This window comes from Mercenaria mercenaria, unplaced genomic scaffold, assembly GCF_021730395.1.
Source record: "Mercenaria mercenaria strain notata unplaced genomic scaffold, MADL_Memer_1 contig_2941, whole genome shotgun sequence".
Lineage (NCBI taxonomy): Eukaryota > Metazoa > Mollusca > Bivalvia > Venerida > Veneridae > Mercenaria > Mercenaria mercenaria.
The window spans coordinates 1-6,090 of record NW_026461035.1 but is presented as its reverse complement, the minus strand read 5'-3'; the positions used below and the strand labels follow the sequence as shown (position 1 = coordinate 6,090).

Below are 6,090 nucleotides of genomic sequence, written 5' to 3'. Positions count from 1 at the left end.
CAGTGCGCGTGTGCAGAAATTGAGGCCCCCAGTCAATTGCTGCTCCCATTTGCAGACGATATAGTAAAAATATCCTCTCAGTAATACAATAAAACGGTGAAAGTCAGAACAAAATCGACCTCCTCCTTAAATTATCGATTGCAAATGCTAACTAAAAACTGACGGGGAAATACCTACGATACCGTCTGGGCATTTAGTGTTTATATATATTTTAGCGCAATTGAACTTTAGAAGCCGAGTGGTTAAGGCATTGGACTACCAACATTGCGATCTGGGTTCGAAAACCTAACTGTAATGAGCGTTTTATAAATTTAGTATTTAACTAGTAAACGTAAGTCAGCTAGAGTTGGTTTGGATATGACTCTGGTCTGGAATCGATTGAGGTGGGGGGGGGGTAATCATCTAAATCTAAATTATTTTAATAAAAAAAAAGGTCAGAGACCTTATTGGTAAAGGCGCAAACGTCCAATCCCGGGGTTCTACATACTGATGACCAATATTTAAAACAGACATTGCAACCAAAATTTTACAAGATGATGATTATATATGTATATACATGTGCCCTAGAAGGAACATTTACTATGCTTTAACTTGTTTGAGTTGAGCCAACATAATTTGTTACACTAAGCAGCTCCTAGATCAACATTTTCTAGCTATTTCTATTGAATCTATGATTATATTTAAGTATGCAGCTTGATTCACCTAGGCCTTTCGGTTATTTAGCTGATACATTGTGTGTTACATGGTAGGCTAAACAAATCCGAATTTAGTCACGACGTACCGGTGTTATTTGAATCTGTAAGCATGTAATAAACAGAAAAAGTTGTGGATTTTTACAAATTAACATAAAATAAAAATAAAATTTGTTTGTTTTCAGTGAGTGTCACCGATAAGGGAGACTATTCCAATATTTTCACTCTGGCTCCTCCTTTGTGACAACATTGAATTGTCTCCCTTATCGGTGATGAAATATTTCGAACAAACAAATATCCTCTGTAGTTTTCGTTAATATTGAATGTTGCTGAAATAATAAACTTCGCAAGTTTTGTAACCAGGTGTGAACGTCAAGAGGTGGAAATGAAATCGTTATACGTTAAACACCTCCACCTGTACTGTAATTGCCAATGGTAAAAATGCAGTTTTAAAACACGCTGAAATTATTACAAAATGCGTTTTATGATCGTCACATATGCTCAATACATGTTAAAACATATACGCTAAACGTAACCAGGGGCGGAATAGAGTGTCCCGACCCAAAGTGTTTGTGTGCGGAGTTACAGACGAAACGCATGGACTGTCTACATAAGTGGTAAGCGCCTATGCTGATGAAATACAGTTTACCCGAGGGACTGGTACTAGGTCCAAGTGTATACATAATGTTCATTAAACTTATAGTAGAAATATGCAGACGCCACGCACTGTTTATCATTATATCCCCAGTGCTTCTTCTGGTTTATTTCAATAGTAAACCATAATAATATGAAACGTACTGTCTTATAATTTAAGAGAAATAAAGAAAGAATCTTGTTAGGCAAACTTTAAGTTAAACCCAACTGTAGTGAAGATTTTCAAAAACCTCGAAAAATTTCAGGACATGGTCAAAGTCTAATGAAAAGTGTATATAAACATACCTCAGCTCGTACGCCTTTTAATATAACATTTACATGCAATATATAGAAGAAAAATTAATTTGAACATGTTTATAAATATAAATGATAATGAATAAAATGTATAGAAAGATCCTTTGGAAGCACAGAATGCAACCAAGCAACGTTATAGCAGGCTTGGTTTGAGTCTGTTCATGACAGGTAATGAAATGTACAACAACCCTTTTACCCCTTAGTTACGGCACAAGCGGAACTCCGTTACACAGGTATTGCATGCACTACATGATTCCAAAGGACCGGAAAATTTAACAACACTAAATTCAAGTACGGGAAGAAATTTGAATTGCCAAATGTGAAGATACGCAGGCAAAAATACAAACAAAATGTAAATGCGAATGATTTTAATGTATATATAACTACGAATATTATCTTAGACAAACTACAAATAACCAATCAAAAAGGATAAAATATTAGCATTTTCGAATTAAGTTTGATACTGTTTTGTATACAACAGAAACATTCAATTATAAGTTTCATAAAAAAATGAATTCTGAAAATGCAAATTGTATAATTCATTTCTCACTTAACACCAAATGATCGTTTTGAATATGATAGGATTTTGTTATGACAGACCTAACTAGGCTGACTTCTGTCAAACTTTAGGCGACACCATGTCCAAATAACACCATCCAAACCGCAAAAATTGAAGTAACGAATGGCATTTTACCATTGCATTCTATAAGTTTTGATTTCTGTTTAAACCAGTACAATACATTAAGATATAAATTGGAAGCAAGATCGCAACAAAGCAAAATAACAGCAGACTCTGTCTATTTATGATAGGTAATGAAATATGCAACACTTCTCACATCCCATCCCACAGTACCTGCTTAAGCAGAACTATGTCATATTAAAATTGAATGGAATCCACGATATCATAGAACAAGAAAATATAATAACACTTAGTCCATGGACGGCACTTATAAACTAATATTGTGATAGTTCATATAACCTGTAAGAAGACCTTTGGAAGCATAGAAGACAATGATATATATGTGCTATACATATGTACAGGTCCATCTAAAAATTTAACTGCAAAGCGAATTTGTCTCATAATTCTTCGTATAACCCTAAACGTATATATTATTATTGCAAAAGAGACCGGATATTTTGCTTTAGGGATTGTACTAGATGAGTTTAAATCTTACAGCATGTAACAACATGTACATGTAAATCGCGAACATTTGATATGGTTTATTGATCCTTAATTCTTATATAATAAATATAAAAAATTAAATAGCGGGAAGCATAATATAACCCTTTTTGTATGTGGCTGATGCGCACCTGATCCAAGCTGAGAAAAATATCATATTAAAGACAGATCATGTTTTTTTGTCGGGAAAATATCTGATCAAAATTTTGTACTATCTCAGACTATTTCTGTTATGAAAGTTAAAGCATATAGCATCTCATTAAAGAAAACCCTTTCACACGAAATAAACTCCGAAATAGTTTGAATCCAAAATGTGACATAAATACTATGTGACTGAAAAAAATATATACTCAAATGCTTCAAAAAGCTGAAGAATTCAAACATTTCTTTGCGCAAATTTTATTATTTATTTATGGAATTTTGAAGATCAAGACAAGCTTTACCTACTTGATATGACTTTATCCATTGATTAATACACTTGCTTTATATTATGGTGCATCAGTTACAAGCAAAACGAGTTGTTTTATGTTTGATGCTGTTACACATTTTTACGTTTCTTGGGTAGAATTACGGACAAATAAATTATGTTAAATATTAACTTTCTGAATGATTTATCGCTTAAGCTTATCTAAAGAATACATAGAGCAAAATCAATCTTCCTTTGCAAAGATAGTATATGCTCTTCTTTGTGAACATAATTAAACTAGAATGTGTCTGTAGGACACAGGGTGTGCCCCCACCGGTACATTTGTCACAAATAAGGGGAAATAATTCAAATGTTTGCAGTCTTAATGGGGTATAGCCTAAACAAACATTTTATGAAAAGGATTCATTATTCTAGGCCATATACTTTTTGAGCTATGAGCATCACAAACAAAAAATCACTATTTTGGCTATTTCAAGGGCCATAACTTTGTAATAAATGCCAAGATTCTCAGGGAGAATGCCAAGTGTGAAAGGACACATCATGATAAAGACTTAAGCAAGGTTTCGTAAATTTACATCAAATACCTTTTGAGCTAGGTACATAATTAGGTAAAAATGTGCATTTTTACTATTTCAGGGCCATAACTTCAAAAATAGGGGGTGGAGCCAGTCAAAATATAAGAGGATTGCAGGTTTATATCATGATAAAGACTTATGCAAGTTTTCAATCATTTATATTAAATACTATTTGAGTTAGACGTGTCACAAGGTGAAAATGTGCATTTTTGACTATTTCAGGGGCCATAACTCTGGATATAGGGGGCTGACCAAGATGAAAAATAGGAGATGCGCAAGTTCACATCATGATTAAGACTCATGCAAGGTTTCATGAATCTATATCAAACACTTTTTGATCTAGGCGTGTCACAGGGTGAAAATGTGCATTTTTTCAGGGGCCATAACTCTGAAAATAGGGGGAGGAGCCAGACGAAAAATAGGAAGTGCTCAAGTTCATATCATGATACGGAGTCATGCAAGGTTTCATCAATTTATGTCAAATACTTTTTGGGCTAGGCGCGTCACAAGATTAAAATGTGCATTTTTGACTATTTCAGGGGCCATAACTCAGAAAATAGGGGCGGAGACAGACGAAAAATAGGAAGTGCGCAAGTTCATATCATGATTAAGACTCACGCAAAGTTTCATGAATCTATATCAAATACTTTTTGAGCTAGGCGTGTCACAAGGTGAAAATGTTCATTTTTTACTATAACTCTGGAAATAGGGGGCGGAGCCAGACGGAAAATAGGAGGTGCGCAAGTTTATATCATGATATAGACTCGTGCAAGGTTTCATTAATTTATATCAAATACTTTTTGAGCTAGGCGCGTCACGAACTTCGGACGGACGGACGCACGGACAAGACCAAATCTATATCCCCCCACCACTCATAGGGGGGGGGGGGCACAAAAATGAGACAAATCGCTACGTATTAAACTTTTGAGACGGGTAGTTCTAGTAGCCTTAATACTGCCGAAAATGGATGCAATGCCTTAGTTTCTCATAAACATGTTAAATGGTTTACATATGATGTTTTCAAAAAAATATTTAAAAAGTTTATAGCGAAGTTGTGCAAAAATTGTAGCGTTTTGAAAGAAAAAAATATTGTCCTTCTGTACATGAACACTACAAAAAAAATCTTTTCTGTGTACTTTTTTCATGTTGTGACATGATGTATGATTGTGCCAAATCTTAGGAGTCATTGTTATAATTTCCATGAAAACTAGTTTTGAGATCAGTCTACGAACATGCATTTGCATCAGTTTCGAATTGAACTCTGAAAGCACTCTTCAGATGCTGCAATTTTGAAGCAAGTATGTAATCCCAGTTTTGTAAAATGTACCCTGGGTTGCAGATCTGTTACACTTATTGCTGGTATTTTTGTCCTCCGTTTTGATTTAATAAATTTTACAGTGGTACTGACTTATATCATCCTCAAACATTACACAGCCACATCCGGAGATCATTCACCCTTACTATTAATGACATGTGTAAAGCTTTATCCGAGGCGTCATATATGGTTATAGTATGTAGAAAATTCTTCCAAAAAAGGAACTGGTTTAGTCTGATGTATCACCTTCGTTTGTCCGTCTTTCTCTGTAAACACACAAATACACATTACAATTATACACCACAACGGTGTGTTTATTTCTTTATATAGGAATTTATCTATTATGAATATCGATACGTGCCATTTTTATTAACCAAAGACTTAAACAAGTATCACAGGAAATCATAATGCTAAATAATATCAGACCTGGTTCTACTGTGTAAGAGAGAACTAAAATGTACGACACTCCTCACACCACCTATTTCCGGTTGAAGCGGAATTCTGTTACAAGTTTACACAAATGTATTAATCGACTCCATGATCCCAAAGAACCATTTAGAAACTACACTTTGTCCAAAAACAGTAAGTAAATGTATATACTTCATTACTATTTAAAGTATTACATTTTAGTCGCAATCTATTGATATGTATGTTTAGTAAATAACTGCATAACTCGATATATGCAACCTAGACTACCCTGAGTACTACCCTGAGATGATAAAAGAATTGCCCTCGGGGCATTCTAATAGCACTGGATAATCAAACACTATCACATATATATAAAACTATTGTTAATGAACCCTTCATAAATGAACACACCTCTTGTCTGCCTGGGTATATTCACTCCAAAATGTATTTCGCACTTCTGTCAAAACTTTTCCGAAGTCATTTTTTCCGTTCCATAAATTTTTGTCTCTAGACTTCGGGTCTTGCTCCGCAAGCCCTATTCCCAT

General features: G+C 34.4%; 1 long non-coding RNA gene across 1 annotated transcript; it reads right to left on the bottom strand.

The window, feature by feature from the left end:
• Positions 1-1,993: 1,993 nt before the first annotated feature.
• LOC128552603 (uncharacterized) lies at positions 1,994-6,085 on the bottom strand. The gene is made up of 2 exons (XR_008369119.1): positions 5,957-6,085; positions 1,994-5,403 (listed from the first exon to the last, which is right to left on the bottom strand). It is a non-coding gene; the product is annotated as an uncharacterized LOC128552603 (long non-coding RNA).
• Positions 6,086-6,090: the final 5 nt, after the last annotated feature.